This window comes from Triturus cristatus, chromosome 6 (assembly GCF_964204655.1).
Source record: "Triturus cristatus chromosome 6, aTriCri1.1, whole genome shotgun sequence".
NCBI classification, from domain to species: Eukaryota; Metazoa; Chordata; class Amphibia; order Caudata; family Salamandridae; genus Triturus; species Triturus cristatus.
In genome coordinates, this window is record NC_140589.1 from 675,236,983 (window position 1) to 675,254,795 (window position 17,813).

A 17,813-nucleotide genomic window follows, 5' to 3' on the forward strand; every position below is an offset into this window, starting at 1 on the left:
AAATGTGTGGACTAGTGACTTTCCAAATAAACGATAGTGAATCGCAGCCTCTAAAATTTAGGAAACATTATCAGAAGCTGAGCAGGGGCCCAATTTTGTACAACAAATAGCTAAGAAAAGTACATCAGTAATTTCAAGGACTCTCAAAAGATTGGAAGTTGAAAATGGATTTTTCGGATAGATTAGCATAAGACAGATGTTCCATCCGGGTAAGTCTTCCTGCCTTTCGGTAATAGTGCTACAGAGAACAATTTAGCCAATAACAAAAATACGAATATGAAACATGAGGGGACGGCAGCAGAAACAATTACCTAAAGCATCATGAAGGAGAAGGGCACCCAGTACCACAATAGTCTTCTTCCTTCCACATCTTGTAAATAAAAGCTACACGGGCTTTTGATAGAACCATTACCATGGAAACACAATCACCTTCTTTCATCTCAGAAGGAATAATCTTGGAGAAAAGTGGATGTGAATGCATTCTTTGTACTATTGATGTAAAACAACAGAGCGATAATCAGACAGGAAGGCGCTGTTCCACAGCAAATGCGGTTAGAAGAAAGACCTAAAACCATATCAAAGATGTTTGAAACTCTTAAAAAAAGTAAACAGAAGATCGCTGGAGCACTTTTTAGTTGTAACCGATCTAGCAATATCCCAGAATTAATCAACCATGGAACGAGATGCACTGACATATTGATACCAAAAACATATACATTTAAATATACACAAATAGATGTTAGACGTGGCAGGGAATTAAAGACCCACTTAGAGTTTGGTGTAGAGGGTACACCGTCGTAATGAAAACAGGGTACACTCTTAGCCAATCTCTCGGTCTTCCCGCCAGTAAGGCACACTGCGTGGTTTACACCATTGGAGTAAAATGCACTCTGTTGGTATAACCTTTCCTCTGAAGATGAAGTACAAAGCGCAGTGTGCCCTACTTTGGGTGGGCGGGGTTATGTATTTTTCCCCCCTATCTGTCACCACCAAGTAAAGCCTGGTGGTGAAGGACAGTAAAAAAATGGATTACCAGACTATGGGAGAAAACTTCCATGGTGTGGGGCCATTCGTTTTTTATTTTTCAAAAACATAGTCCCGGTCTAGGAGTTTGTTTTTAAAAAGTCTAAAAGTTTGCAAAAAAAAGTTTGGTGACAGGCCATCATGCTTGACGGTGCTGTCCGGCAAGCTTTTCCAACATTGACAGAAACCTCTGTGACAGCTGTTTTGCCAATGTTTAGAGCTGTCCACAGAGCTCGCAGACATCTCTCAATTTGGAGAGTGGAGTAAAGGCAGAGTGGCAGCCATAAATTCCTCCACCGCCATTACTCTGTCAGGCCCTAAGTCTGTAGTTATATTAAATATAGGCCTGTGCAAATGCAATGTTTGAATGCAGAACACAGGAGATTTGTTGTTGCCTACAACTAACATGGGAATTTTAGTTATGAAGATATTTGGAGCATGAGAAAACTTTGTGAAGTTTGGAAAAATCAATAGAATAACAGCAAAAAAACACAATAATTGGTAAAAAATAGGTGACTATAATGGCAAATGTTCCTAACAATCTGTGAGTCTGTTCTATTCCCGTCGTTATCCCCTGTTTCCGGAGGTTTCCCTGTGCATTTCCATTTTTGCCCAGTTTGAGGGGCTCCCAACTGTAAAGGGCCAATCACACTACCGCTCTTGTTATCATTAAGGTCAGATTGCAGAGACCCTGTTATCTTGTGGAGGCTGCCACTCTCAAGTGCTTTGCCCAGGTCCTAGCTAGTGGCAACATTTAATCATTTTAGAAGGCAATAGATGCAATGAGGGGTGTTGTCAACGGATCTTGGCAATTCAATTGACCTATTGCGTATGGGACCATTTTGTGCTTTATTTTTTTCCTATTAATGTGGATTGATCACAAACATTATATTCAATGCTTTTGTGATAAGAACATTAGAAAGAGAATGGACAGAAGTCTGACTGCAATCCTTTTCATTATACCTGCTATGTAGGTTACGCATACATGGTCATGACCATTTTGTAAACAATGATTGCATGATGGATCATAGCTACGTCACACAGAGTTCCTCTTCCAACTTTTCTCTAGGGCCTATTTGAGGACAATGTGCAAGGTGTCACTTGTGCAAATACTTCACGGCACATGTATGTATAACTATTCATAGTTCGTGGAATTAGCTAGAGAGCAATGGAATACAGGGCTTGAACTCTGAGTTATGATTCAGGATCATTTACAAAGAAGCAGGATGATTGTGGGGAGTGAATCTTATTGTGTGGGAATGTAGTATTTTTGATGAGGTATGTCTTCAGCCGCTTCTAAAATACTCAATTGTGTTAATCCTAATATTGATGTTGTTCCAGATCCTGGGAGCATGAAAGGTAAAGGCTTGTTTTCTGTCTTTTTTTTCTGTGAAGTGTTTTTGTTTCCAGCCTGGTGATGTCCTGGAAGAAGGTATAGTTGCATCAAAGATAAAATGATGCACTTGAATTTCTTAAGGCCTTTGATGAGGCATGCTGCTGCTTGCAGAATGTCTTCCAGTGGAGAAAGTGTGGTGTCAGCAAGACCAAAGAGCAGGGCATTGCCTCCATCTAGGTGTCAGAGGACTGAGTCTTGGACAGTTGTTCTGACGTCAGAGTTTTGGGAACTGGAGTTTCACTTTGTTTAGTAGGGAGAGTTAATAAAAAACAGTGCAACCCAGAAGGAGGACTTAATCTCCCATTTCCAGAAGTCCCTCTGAGGAGTGAAAATCTGCCAAGACATCTATAGCCCCTGCTGTAGCAATTCCTGATTGTGGCATGCCGTCCATTTCCTCAAGGCTAAAACTAAGCCTTGAAATTTGCAAATTCTCCTGGATGGCTTTTCCAACTGAGAATTTTTTGTGCTTGGAGTTTCAGTGAGGATCCCCTTATAGACAGCACCCTAGGGGCCCTACAGGTCTCGGAGTGTCCAACAGGTGAGGCTGATCCATTGGTCATGAACATGATAAATACCAAAGGGGCATAACTTGGTGCTCACCTGTTCTGCCTAAATCTTCTTCATTGGATCCACCGATGGATTCTATTGTGAGCCACAAAATTCTCCCTCGTGACAGCATTGACTGTTATTTTACAGGGAAAGGGATTACTATCATAGTGGATGGAAGTAAACGGGACATGCCTGCAGAAATTTATGGAGCCAAGACTTGAGACATAACCACAGTATGTAGGTTAACATTAGAACAAAGGCAGGAGTGTGTAGTGCAGATTATCACAGGTTCTTAGCACAAATACTGCAATAAAGTTATTGACAAACGTGAGTGCGCAAATTATAGTTACTTCATTTAACTATAACTGGTAAATTTCAGTGTTTATTTGAGTTTAAAATATTACGTTTTCACCTAACTATAATGTCACTCTAGCTTTTGTTATTATCTCAAATTTCTGAAGTTTTTGCTAATGTAAAGTAAGATATGTTTTACCATACCGAATTATAATGTCACTTTAACCTTTGTTTTTTTCAGTGAATTTCTGGGATTTTTTTTAACGTAAAGTATTATGTTATAACCATTCGGTCACGGCCAGGCAGGTTTTAATGTACTTCCCCTCCCAAACATTTGCGAGGTGCTTAGGCATTTTCATTTAATTTCAAAACTCTTTATTTTGGCCTCCCGGGCCATAAAAGAACAATTCATCACATAGCAACATACACGATAAAACATAATTAAAAAACATCAATTTTCCCTTAAAACATGTAGGATATATATCTATATACAGTTATGGGCGGATAAATATCAATAGGGCATATCAAAAAATAAAATGGGGTGTTGCAAAAGATAACCCAGATAGGGCACATATAAGACAAACTGTTAGCTGGATCGTTAGGCAGGTGATCGACCTATAGCTTTCTTACGTAGGACCCACATTGCACCCAAATATTTTGCAACAGAAATTACCAGTGGTATGGAAGAGTCTGATCTGAGGATACAGAGGGCATCTTGGTGGTTTCGTGCTCCTAGTGACCTACATATCGGTGCCCGCCATTTTTGACGGGTGGATGAATATGCTGGACAAGAAAAAATAATGTGTGAAACACCTTCCACCTGATGGTCACATGAAGGGCAGGAGCTACCTCCTTCACCCATACACCCTTAGGCATTTTGATATTTGTAGCACAGTGGCAATTCCATCCTGTAGCTACTTTGCTAAACCTGCAAGGGACTTATCGAGATCGATTCTGTCACAGCAGGGACAGATCTAACTAGCATTCTTTTCCTTTAACTAAAATATTATATTTGCACTGTGCATTTCTTTGATTCCCACGCCCCCCTGAACAGTGTGAGAGATCCTGTATTGGTGATATAATGAACAGGCGTAGTTTACACACAGCGATCCATCTATGCCTCTTTTACTAGTACTCTTGTATGCCTCCAAGTCTCTACATAGTAATTGATGCTGATGGGGGCCCTGAGGTGGTTTTGTGAAACACAGATGCCTGTGCACAGGAGCTTGTGTGTTTTTTTGTGAAATAATTTTTAAGCATGCTGCTCAGCATCTGAGTGGTCTATAGAAGACAAGACATAGCTTGTGCAACGGACATGTCCCTAGTATAGGTAAAATGAGACACACATGGAAGGGAAAGGTCAAGTACACTGTCTCGAACACTGCGACATGTCCTTTTACTGTTTGTTTTGAGGGTTTCACGACCAAAGGTTATTGTTTCTAAAGGTGTCAGTGAGTGATTGCACTGTTCTATTTTGCTTTCTGGTTTACATGGCGCAGCTCTGCGGATAAGGCAGCTTTATAGGCTTGAGAGTGGATTATACATCTCTGTCTTGGGTCAGAGGACCCATTTTCGCTCACTGGGATTCACTTTGTTTGTTGGTGTTGGGCACTGGATGTACTGAGCCAAAACACAATGCTGTAATTGTGTCCAATTGTTTCAGATGTAATTTGAATGCTTCTTATTTTCTTTTTGTTTAGCATTTTTTAGAACATTGGTGGACCCTCAGTTCCGTAGGGCCATCCCATTCCCGCCAGGCTTAGCTTTTTTGAGGCGGGTAACATTATTTAGATTTTTAAGCAGAGTGACTTTCCTTCTATGTCCTGACAAAGGCCTTGGAACCCCGTTTGGGGTCATTGACAGGCAGAAACATGATAACAAGGGTATATTTGTTTACAAACCCCCTCCCTCTCTGGTTTTTACCCTATGCAGAGAATATCAGAATAAATCCAATTCAGCCCATCTGTAGATAGAGTTATCTTTGTTTCTTTGTGCACTCTGCCCCTCACTCTATATCAACATCTGCTCATCTGATTGGAAACACCACTGTTCCTCCCTATTGGGGAGTTGTAGCCCACACCAGTTACTTTGAGGTCCTGGTGTGAGGAGGCAACCCAATGATGAAGCATGTCACCTTTGGGGGAGTGAGGGTTCTCGTCCTTAAAGAAGCGCTCCTTTTCAAAACACTGATTTATTCTGTTGTCTTTCCTGTTTTTCTTTCATTTTCTTTGTTAGACTCCAGACGCACTTTTTGTGAGTTCTCTTTTACCACTCCCATATGGCGAGCCAACCGGATGGCCATTCATGGCGTTGGTGGCAGGGCCAGGTCTGTGACCATGACCTGCATCCAACCACTGTGGGTGCCAGACCCTCCACCATGATCTGCCCTCTGAGTGCTTCCTCACTGTTTAAGTTTTCAGTGTATTCAAATACAAAATGCAACTGACCCTTGTACCCTGCATATGATTAAGACCCAGCTAGGGTCGAAACAGGTTCTGCTTTACTGTTTGGTTTGCCTGCCAAGATTAAAAATGTGTTTTTATCTGTTCTCAACTGGAGGGCTTGTCTTTTCACGCTGTGGAGAGTGCGTTATTTTTTTGTATATTTGGAAGTGGCGTCCCCACCAAGCCCCGACTGGCCAGGATGGGCATCCTTCTTACTCTTTTGGAATGTTCACATATGGATGCCTGTCGGCTGCATTTGACCTGTAACAAAGGATTTGACTGAGTAGGTGCCACTGTTCAAACGGGAGGCACCGCCACTGACTGAACAGGAGGCCTGCCTGTTGATTATTTCCAAAGCACCTTGAAGGAAGCCAGGGTTTGCTGAGGTATTTACCTTTTTACTGTGAGAACTTTTTGATGCACAGTGGCAGGTACCGGCATGGAGAACTTATAACAAGGAAGGGACGAGAAGGAGTGCCATGGATTGAAATGAGAGGTATTTTGCTGCTCAGCCATACACGGAATTGACTCGTTTGAGGCCCGAAGAGGGCATTCTTTCTCACTAAAATCCAGTAAGGCCTAACATTATTGTTTGTGAAGGGAAGAATGCAATGATGCCTATTTGACAGTTGCAATGCATTATGAAACTGACTTTTTGTCAATATATGGACCCTGGGATCAGTGGTAACTAAACTCAAACATCACTTAATGGAAGGTTTAGCAATGGATAATGTTAGATTACTTGTTTTAGGAAGTCCTCTCGGATTCCCAACAACGAAGAAACTGTGGAGTGTTAAAGCGGCTGACATTTTGCCAATGAGGTATCTGCACTCTGAGTCCTTCCTCACTGTGTAAGTTTTCAATGTATTTAAATCCAAAAAGCAACTGACCCTTGTACCTTGCATATAATTAAGACCTAGCTAGGGTCGAAACACATCATGCAATATTGTTTGGTTTGCCTTCCATGATAAAAAACTTGTTTTACTTGTTCTCAACTGGAGGGCTTGTCTTTTCACGCTGTGGAGAGTGTGTGATTCCTCTTTTGGTGATATATATATTCACTGAAAAAACCATAGGTTTCAGGCACGTTATAGTTAGGAATTAGCATTTAAAAAACCTTAGAAATTAACTGAAAAAACCATAGGTTTCAGGGGCATTATAGTTAGCTGGACTTTTCACTCGTACAAAACCATTGAAATTCCCCCGTTATAGTTAGCTCAGCTAACTATAACTCGCGCGCTCGCAATGCACTGCTGATGACGTCACATATTACATCACTCATGACATGGTCAGTGACATCACTCATGACATCACTGATGACATCTCAAATAACATCACTGATGACATCATCCAGTGAATGTGTGTTTTTCTGAAAATTACATATGTTTTATATATGTATATCTCAAGGTCGATGGAAGAATAAATGGGTATATAAGTGTCTAAATAGATGGTTTGTTTTAGAAAAATTGATTGTATAACTGACTGATTAAGTGTATCTTAGTGAATACACAGCTTAGTGAGTAATGTTTAAATGTGTAAATATCTGTATCAGTGTCTCACTTTGTGTATAAGTGGCTGCATGGGTTGGTGAGTAGCTACATGAGTGTCTATATAGGTTATTAGTTGGTTTTTTGAGTATCAGTATGAGTGTCTGAGTGTCTGTATGGTTCAGTGGGGGGTATTATGTAGTGCATAGGTGCATGAATGAGTGACTCACTGTTTGTATGTGTTGAAGACGGCATGTGTGCAGGACTGTATGGGTGGATGCGTGTGTGCATGGGTGTGTTAGTGAGTGATAGACTGTCTCAATAGTGTCTTTATGAGTAACTACATATGTTTTAAACTAGTATATGCGACTATTGGTGTATATAAGTGAGTATATGTGAGAGTGAGAGATTGAAAGAGATCCTGTATGAATAAGTATGTGTTTCTATAAGTGATTGTTTAAAAGACTAAGTATGTGTAAGTTTCTGTAGAAGTAAGTGTGGTGGTGTGTGCATAACTGTATATGCAAGTAAATGGATGTTTGATTCTTTATTAGCATGAGTGACTATGTGTGTGAGTAACTCTATGGATGAGTGGCGTTGTGTAACAGGATGTATAGGTGTGTGAGTACATAGGATGAGTGAGTACATGTATGAGTGACTGTATAGGACTGTTGGTGAATGAGTGGATGTGTATGTGGATCTTAGAATTACTGAATAGGTTGTTGTAACTGGTATTGGTATGTCCATTGTTTTAAACATTGTAGTTTCTATTTTTGAATTTGTGTATCAAAAGTTATATTAGGGGAAGAGGAGGTCTGCCACTCTATCACAAGGATGATGTCATCAGTGATGTCATTAGTGATGTCATTTGAGATGTCATCAGTGATGTCATGAGTGATGTCACTGACCATGTCATGAGTGATGTAATATGCGACGTCATCAGCAGTGCATTGCGGGCGCACGAGTTATAGTTTGCTGAACTAACTATAACGGGGGAATTTCAATGGTTTTGTACAAGTGAAAAGTCCAGCTAACTATAACGCCCCTGAAACCTATGGTTTTTTCAGTTAATTTCTAAGGTTTTTTAAATGCTAATTTCTAACTATGCCTACAGAGATAGGACATGTGAAGAAAGAAGAACAAACACACAGAAAGAAAAAAAAGAAATGCAGAAAGAAGCAACAGAAGTCCTCAAAGACGAAGAAAAGTGCAGGAAGAAGGATAATGTGCAGAAAGAACAAACAGAAGAGTAGAAAGAAGCCTTGTTGCAAAATCATCCTGTACCCTCAACTTTTTCAGATGGATACTGGTGGTAACTGAGACTGACTAACCAGTCCTAGAGCCAGTGTTATGTTAAAAGGCACTCAGAATACAGTGAAAACACCTACATACACTAGGGAACACTATGCGTTGGGGTCCCCCTGTGATCAGCATGACCTCCTCTGTAAGCCCCTAGTACATAATAGGGCAGGGGATTAAAACTACCTCTTAAAACGCGCCACAGGGCGTGTTTGCACACGTCACCTCAGGCCCCGTCCCCTCACTTCCCCACTGTGTAAACACGCCCTGTGGCCGTTTTAAGTTGGGAGATTAAGTTCATTTGAATCCTGAGGGTCCCTAGGGTCCAACTAGCCCACTAGGTACCTCCAGTATGCGCCACAGAGCTGCGTTGCAGAGAGGTGTTAAAAGTGGCGTGGCCTGGACCACCTCTCTGCAACGCAGCTCAGTGGCGCTTACTGGAAGCACCTGTTGGGCTAGTTAGCCCCCAGTGGCCCTCAGGATTGAAGGGGAATTATTTCCCCAACTTAAAATGCGCCACAGGGCTTGTTTGCACACGTTAACTCAGGCCCTGTCCCTTCCCTTCATCACTGTGTAAACACGCCCTGTGGCCGTTTTTAGTTGGGAGATTAAGTTAATTTGAATCCTGAGGGTCCCTAGGGTCCAACTAGCCCACTAGGTACCTCCAGTATGCGCCACAGAGCTGCGTTGCAGAGAGGTGTAAAAAGTGGCACGGCCTGGACCACCTATCTGCAATGCAGCTCAGTGGCGCTTACTGGAAGCACCTGTTGGGCTAGTTAACCCCCAGGGGCCCTCAGGATTGAAGGGGAATTATTTCCCCAACTTAAAACGCGCCATAGGGCGTGTTTGCACATGTCACCTCAGGCCCCGTCCCCTTCCTTCCCCACTGTGAAAACATGCCCTGTGGCCGTTTTTAAGTTGGGAGATTAAGTCCCCTTGAATCCTGAGGATCCCTAGGGGCAAAATAGCCCACTACGTACCTCCAGTAAGCGCCACAGAGCTGCGTTGCATAGAGGTGTAAAAAGGGGAGTGGCCTCAGAACACCTGTCTGCAACGCAGCTCCCTGGCGCACACTGGAGATACCTGTTGGGCTAGTTGGCCCTCAGGGACCCTCAGTATTGAAGGGGAATTCATTCCCCAACTTACAACTGGCCAGGGGGCGCGTTTGCAGAGTGCTGCAAGGAGGGGGCGTAGACTCCAGCGCGATGCCGGTCTTTTATTTATTTTATTTTTTTAAGAAGGAGTGCTGTGTGGCCCCCCTTCTTTTTCTAATTTACTGGCCCTGGGGACCCCATCCCCCAGGGCCTGCACCCTAATTTTTTTTGTTGAAAAAAATAAATTTGGCCCTCCCAAGGCCTTAATCGGCCCTGGGGACCCCAACCCCCGGGTCATGGCCTTTTTTATATTTAAATTCTTTAGGAGGGGGCTGCGTTGCCCCCCTCTTCAGGCCACTTATGGCTCTGGGGACCCCATCCCCTGGGGCCGGCCTTTGTTTTTTATTATTTTAAAAATATATATATTTATAGAAACACCTAGGACATGCTGGACAAACCGTATGTACCTATCACCATGACGATTTGCGTGATATTCATTAAAAGGCGACTATGCATAGAATGAATCCACATGGAATATATTTACACCGCTAGTGAAGCTCTGACATGTCTGACGCCCTACCGTGCCTAATCCCGGCGCCCCCGCCGGTGGGTACTCTCCAAGTAGACACCCTTGTCGTTTATTTATACAAACATGGGTAGCTATTGACGGGCACATTTAATATACACGCACACCAAGCCATTCAAAAGGGATTCGACAAAAATTCGACCAAACTATGCAAGAAACCCCCCTCACGGTTAATAAAAAACACATCCACCGCCGGATGTGTAATACTTTTTATTTTACTCTCTGGAAAGGAGACGAACCTCACTTGAGAGTCACAGCGTGCTCCTGGCTGAGCCCAATGCTGTGTTACACCCACCAGTGCCCGCCGATTGCCTCACACCTCTGTGTTGTATTCCACTAGCTAGTGCGTATGCTATGACACTCTCTAGCCCATGTGCACTGTAACACCACCCCGTGAATATGTCATGCCACACTTGCCTTCGCACGGGTTATATTGCCCCATCTAACGTGACTTCCTCGATGTGTATGTTATAACGCACAGCGCTATGCCATACATATTACAACCTGGGATCCATATCTGTGTCACAGTGCATATGCAACGTTACACTCCCCAGCACATATTTTATATTACAACTTTAGAGACTAGTTATGTTACACAACACTGCCCTGTGCATATTACACTCCAAGGCGCATATCGCATAGCACGCGCTAGTGCCTGTGCTATCTCGCGCTCTCCAATTAATCTGTCATTGTGCACAATGTATTGCATATTATATTTCACACCCCGGTTCATCTTATATCACACTTTTTAGTGCATAGTTTATACCATATACTACATCTAGTTTTCATTTTCAATCGTGCTCTCAGGACTATGTTCTATATAACACTGCGTCCACCTACCCTTTTCACGGGCATTACATTTTGCGATGGGGGTGGAGGGTCAGGGGGTGTTTCTGCCAAGTGAGCCCGGAGTCACAGTCACAAACGTCCTCTTCTTCCTGAATAAAAGTGAGATTATGCTGCATACTTGTTCATATTTTAAGTAGTTTGCACAGACACACATTTTAAAAACATTAAAGTTCCTAATACCCACCTTCTCTGAACAGTTAGCTTGCTGCCCCATCCACCTCCTCCCTATCCTCTGTTGTCTGAATCCATGGACTAGCCTCCTCCCTCCTGCCATGCATGGTCTGATGTGCTGCCACTGCCCTCCATTTAGCATGATGTACCAGTCCACTCCTCCTGCCCTCCATTGCCCAATTCTATGGCCCATCATTGACCTCCTGCTTAGCCTCTGTGCTTAGCTTGCTGCCCCTATTCTCCTTCCCCCTGCCCTCCGATGTCTTTGTGAATGCCCCTGCTCCATCCTTTTTGCCCACTATGTTCCATGGACCTGCCACTTCTATCTACTCTGAGTGTTCTGTTGAGCTGCCACTCCCCTCCCACCTGCCTAGCATTGTCAGATGACTGTAACCTGTCCCTGCCACCTCCACCCTGCCTGTCCACATGCCATGCCCCTATCCCCTTCCTCCTGTCCTCCATGGTCCATTTTACTGCCACACCCTTCTGCCCTCTCTGATCTGTTGTGCTGCAACTGCTCCTCCTTCCTGCCCCGCGCGGTCTGTTGTGAGGCCCCTTCCCCTGAACTCTCTTGTCTGTGCCCAGGTCCTGACCCTCCCTTCTATCCTCCATGGTCCTTTGTGCATGCCCCTGCACCCTCCTTCTTGCCCATCATAGCCATTGTGCTGCCACTAACCCTCCCGCTTGCCATGCATGGTCTTCTGTGCTGCCATGGCCCCTCCCACTTTCCCTGTGTGGTCAGCTAGCTGCCCCTGACCCCCTCCCACCTTCCCTCCATGGTCTGTGTGTATGCCACCATAGTCTCATTGTTGCTCTCCATGGTGTGTCTTGTTTCTAGTGCCCATCCTGCCTGACCTCCATGGTCATCTTGCTGCTCCTGCCCTGCCACCTTGCCCCCAGCCCTCTGTTTCCATGTGCGGACCCCTATTCCCTCCCTCCTGGCTTGTCTGTTCCATTGTAATGCCCCTGATCCGTCCCTCATGCCCTTTATGGTCTGTTATGCTGCAGCTTTCTCTCCTGTCTGTCCATTATGGTCAGCTAGCTACCATTGCCTCTTTCACATCTGTTCTCTTTTGTCCATGTGCATGGTCCTATCCCCTCCCTATTGCTTTCGATGGATTGTTGTGCTGCACTCCCGTCCCGCATGCTCTGTGTGGTGTATTGTGCTGCTGTAAACCCTGATGCCTGCCCTGTAGGGTCAGTTTGGTGCACCTCTCCATGTCCCTCCTGTCCTCTGTTATCCGAGTCCATGTCCCTACCCCAATTCCTCCTGCCTACCATGATCCAATGTACCATACTTGCGAACATTTTGAACTTGGTAAGAGGGAGATTTTGAAAAACAACTGGGGTATTGATTTTCCCCTTTGAGTTACATTGAAAAAGAGGAGATTGTAGACAGGAGACAGATCAAATAAAGCCCATTTGAGCTTAAAAACATTGGACGTTTCCTGGCTGAAACGGGTCTGTTGGCATGTATGGTTGTACTACCACTGCCTCTTCCTTCCGCCCACAATGGTCTATTATATTGCCACAGCCTCTCTTGCCAGTCCTGTATTGTTGGTTTGTTGCACCTGCCCCCCTTTCCACTGCCCTCCATAGTCTGTTGTGCTGCCACTGCCCTTCCTGCCTGCCCAGTGTGGTCAAATTGTTGCCTCTGCACACTCCTACCTGCCTTCAATTTTCAGAGTCCGCGCCCCTGGCCTCTGCCTCTCAACAGTATCCCAATGAATAAATAGATTGCTAACATTCTATATTTATTACAAAAGTGTGGAATGTCTGACGTCATCTTGATGTAATCAAAACTGTAATGTCTAGAGCATTTCCTTTAGAAATTACATATATGAGAGGGTCTTATTTGCATCAAAATTATGGTTAGTGCTCTAAAAAACTAAAATGAGGACATATTTTCTGAGTTTTCAAATAGTGACAAAGAACTTTTAAATTATTTGTAATCTTAGTTTTTTTATCCAGTTGACCACTTGATTAAATGTTGCATCCAAGGGGAGAGGGTGTGGTGTTACTTCCAGAGCTGCAGACTTTGCAACTGGGGAACCAGGTTGGAGTTTCTGCTTCAGCTCAACATTCTGTGATTCTGGTCAAATCACTTAATCTCCCCATGTCTACAACCAAAATGAATTTGATCTTGTGTGATGTAACCAATGCTCATGTAAAGCACTCCAATACCTGACAAGTCCGCACTATATAAAACTGCAAATACACAAAATATAAGTGTTTTGCACACTTCTGTCATTGGGCTCCATGTGGGCTACATCTGGGTGATATTTGTGCTGCATTTGGGCTCTTTTGTCTCTGGTGGCCATCTTGGGAGATTTATTTGTTATGAAGTTTCCACATTTCCTCATTTACTGCAGTCTCCTCAGTAGGAAATGCTTTCAGTTTTTTACTTTGATTCCATCAAGAAGGTATTCAGATATGTCACACATTTGCCATAAATTCTGAATGTTAGCACTCTAGTTGCTCATTAGATCACTGTAGTAGAGCTACTGCTCACCGCGGAAGTCTGCTTCTGGTATTAAAAGTGCATGTTTCAGTCTGCATATCAGAATTTTTTAATGAAATAGAAGAGGATTTGAGAAGTCACTCAAAATGTGCCCTAATTTTTCTTTCTTCAGCACTAATCATAATTTCTATGGCAAAATGAACCCCCTTATTGTGTTCCTTTTTAAATTAAATGTTTTAAGTGTTACCAGTTTATTCCAATCAAGATGGCTTCAGGTGTGCCATACTTTTGTCATAAGTAAGACAGTAAGCGCTCTAGTTGTTCTTAAGAACACTCTGGGACATTCTGTCATTGGGCTATACTTGGGCAACATCTGGGTGATATTTGGGCTACATTTGGGCTATTTTGTCTCTGGAGGCCATCTTAAGAGATTTATTTGTTATGAAGTTTCCTAATTTCCTCATTTACTGCAGTCTCCTCAGTAGGAAATACTTTCAGTTTTTTACCTGGTTCCATCAAGAAGTCATTCAGACGTGTCACACATTTGCCATAAATTCTGAATGTTAGCACTCTAGTTGCTCATTAGATCACTGTAGTAAAGTTACTGCTCACCAGGGAAGTCTGCTGATGGTATTCAAAGTGCATATTTCAGTCTGCATGTCAGAATTTTTTTATGAAATAGAAGAGGATTTGAGAAGTCACTCAAAATGTGCCCTCATTTTTCTTTCTGCAGCACTAATCATAATTTTACGGCAAAATGACCCCCCTTATTTTGTTCCTTTGTAAATTAAATGTTTTAAGTGTTACCACTTTATTCCAATCAAGATGGCTTCAGGTGTGCCATACTTTTGTCATAAGTAAGACTGTTAGCGCTCTAGTTGTTCTTAAGAACACTCTGGGACATTCTGTCATTGGGCTATACTTGAGCAACATCTGGGTGATATCTGGGCTACATTTGGGCTATTTTGTCTCTGGAGGCCATCTTAAGAGATTTATTTGTTATGAAGTTTCCTAATTTCCTCATTTACTGCAGTCTCCTCAGTAGGAAATACTTTCAGTTTTTTACCTGGTTCCATCAAGAAGTCATTCAGACGTGTCACACATTTGCCATAAATTCTGAATGTTAGCACTCTAGTTGCTCATTAGATCACTGTAGTAAAGTTACTGCTCACCGGGGAAGTCTGCTGATGGTATTCAAAGTGCATATTTCAGTCTGCATGTCAGAATTTTTTTATGAAATAGAAGAGGATTTGAGAAGTCACTCAAAATGTGCCCTCATTTTTCTTTCTGCAGCACTAATCATAATTTTACGGCAAAATGACCCCCCTTATTTTGTTCCTTTGTAAATTAAATGTTTTAAGTGTTACCACTTTATTCCAATCAAGATGGCTTCAGGTGTGCCATACTTTTGTCATAAGTAAGACTGTTAGCGCTCTAGTTGTTCTTAAGAACACTCTGGGACATTCTGTCATTGGGCTATACTTGAGCAACATCTGGGTGATATCTGGGCTACATTTGGGCTCTTTTGTCTCTGGTGGCCATCTTGGGAGATTTATTTGTTATGAAGTTTCCTAATTTCCTCATTTACTGCAGTCTCCTCAGTAGGAAATACTTTCAGTTTTTTACTTTGGTTCCATCAAGAAGGCATTCAGATGTGTCACACATTTGCCATAAATTCTGAATGTTAGCACTTTAGTTGCTCATTAGATAACTGTAGTAAAGCTACTGCCCACCCAGGAAGTCTGCTGATGGTATTCAAAGTGCATGTTTCAGTCTGCATGTCAGAATTTTTTTATGAAATAGAAGAGGATTTAAGAAGTCAAAATGTGCCCTAACTTTTCTTTCTGCAGCACTAATCATAATTTCTATGGCAAAATGAACCCCCTCATTTTGTTCCTTTGTAAATTAAATGTTTTAAGTGATACCACTTTATTCCAATCAAGATGGCTTCAGGAGTGCCATACCTTTGATATAAGTAAGACTGTTAGCGCTCTAGTTGTTCGTTAGAACACTCTGGGACATTTTGTCATTGGGCTATACTTGGGCTACATCTGGGTGATATTTGGGCTACATTTGGGCTCTTTTGTCTCTGGTGGCCATTTTGGGAGACTTATTTGTTATGAAGTTTCCTAATTTCCTCATTTACTACAGTCTCCTCAGTAGGAAATACTTTCAGTTTTTTACTTTGATTCCATCAAGAAGGCATTCAGATGTGTCACACATTTGCCATAAATTCAGAATGTTAGCACTCTAGTTGCTTATTAGATCACTGTAGTAAAGCTACTGCTCACCAGGGAAGTCTGCTGCTGGTATTGAAAGTGCATGTTTCAGTCTGCATGTCAGAATTGTTTAATGAAATAGAAGAGGATTTGAGAAGTCACTCAAAATGTGCACGAATTTTTCTTTCTGCAGCACTAATCATACTTTCTATGGCCCCCTCATTTTGTTCCTTTTTAAATTAAATGTTTTAAGAGTTACCACTTTATTCCAATCAAGATGGCTTCAGGTGTGCAATACGTTTGTCATAAGTAGGACTGTTAGCGCTCTAGTTGTTCTTTAGAACACTCTGGGAAGCTGCAGTAGAACACAAAGGAATCAACTGACAGTCTCTGCCCTTGTTGGATGTACATGTTTTACTGAGAATGTCAGACTTCATTCTCACATGACTGAGAAAGATAATGTGAATTTACAGACAATATGCTCTCAGTTTAGCTTATAGATCATCTTCCAAACCTCTGTGGGAAAAGTATGAGAAAATAGTTTCCTAAAATGAGTATGGTCCCATCAATAAATGATTTATAATGTAACTAAAGTCTTAAAACCTTCTATTAATGCAATGCTTTTTAATGAGGTGCCATCATGTATATTGGTCCCAAGATGGCTGCCAACACTTCTTGGATGAAGTACTGACAGCCAATCAGATCTCACGATGAGATGTGTGGTTAGGCTCCGCCCAGATATATTTATCTTTTTAACTCTAATTTTCTCATGATCTACTGAACGTATTTACACCATTTAAGCAAAAGGCAGAGGTCTGAACTGAGGACTACCTCTTTGCCAAATTTGGTGTAATTCCTTTCAGCAGTTCGGGCTGTAGCTGCGACAACAGGTCCTATGGGAAAATGCATGGGGAAAACGCGTTTTGGGTCCCCCCTTTTTTCTCGGCCCCCGCTTGACGAATCACTGTGAAAGTTTCAGGATAAGAGCGGACCGGAGCTGGCCAAAAGTTTGGAAAATTTCGTGAAGATTCGTCAATCGGCGCCAACGTTATTTCAAATAGAATGTTGCGGATTTCCTATGGAAAATATATCTATATATCTATATATATCTATATATATATATATATATATATATATATATATATATATATATATATATATATTACCTACTGGCGGTCGCCAGTAGGTAGTTATAGTTAGGACCACGTTTCCATAGGAAATCCTCAACATTCTATTTTGAATAACTTTGGCGCCGGTCGACGAATCCTCGCGAATTTTTCAAAATAGGTGGGGCGCTACGCTCCGCTCCTACCCTGAAAGTCTCGGGGGGATTCGTCAAGCGGGGGCTGAGATAAAAGGGGGGTCCCAAAACGCGTTTTTCCCATGCATTTTTCCATAGGACCTTTAGACAGGGCTACAGCCCAAACGGCTGAACAGAATTACTAGAAATTTGGCAGAGAGGTAGTCCTCAGGTCAAGGAAGTGCCTTTTGTAGGTTTGGTGTAAATCTGTTCAGTAGATTCTGAGAAAATAGCCTTTAAATCAATATATATATCTGAGCCAGCTTACGGTGCGCTTACGGTACGCTTACCGTACGCGTACGGTGGCGTGCGCGAGCGTGATTCTGATTGGCTCTTAGATCTTAGTAAACATTCGAATCGGCCGAAACCAGGAAGCGGCGGCCGCCATTTTCTCTCTCGCACTGAGAGTTAGGTTGTAAAATAAAGCCAAAAAACATGTAAAGGGGCTGTTTAGACAGCTCCCACACACATAGCCATGTTGAGGGAGTCCCCAAAGACCCCCCAAGGCCAAAAATGCAATTTTTATTTTTTCGCTAATTTCGCCGATTACGCTTACCATACGCGTATGGTAAAAAATTATTAAAAAAAAAAAACTATCCACACTCTCCCCACCCCGTGTGCAATTGGGGGCCGCAGGCCAC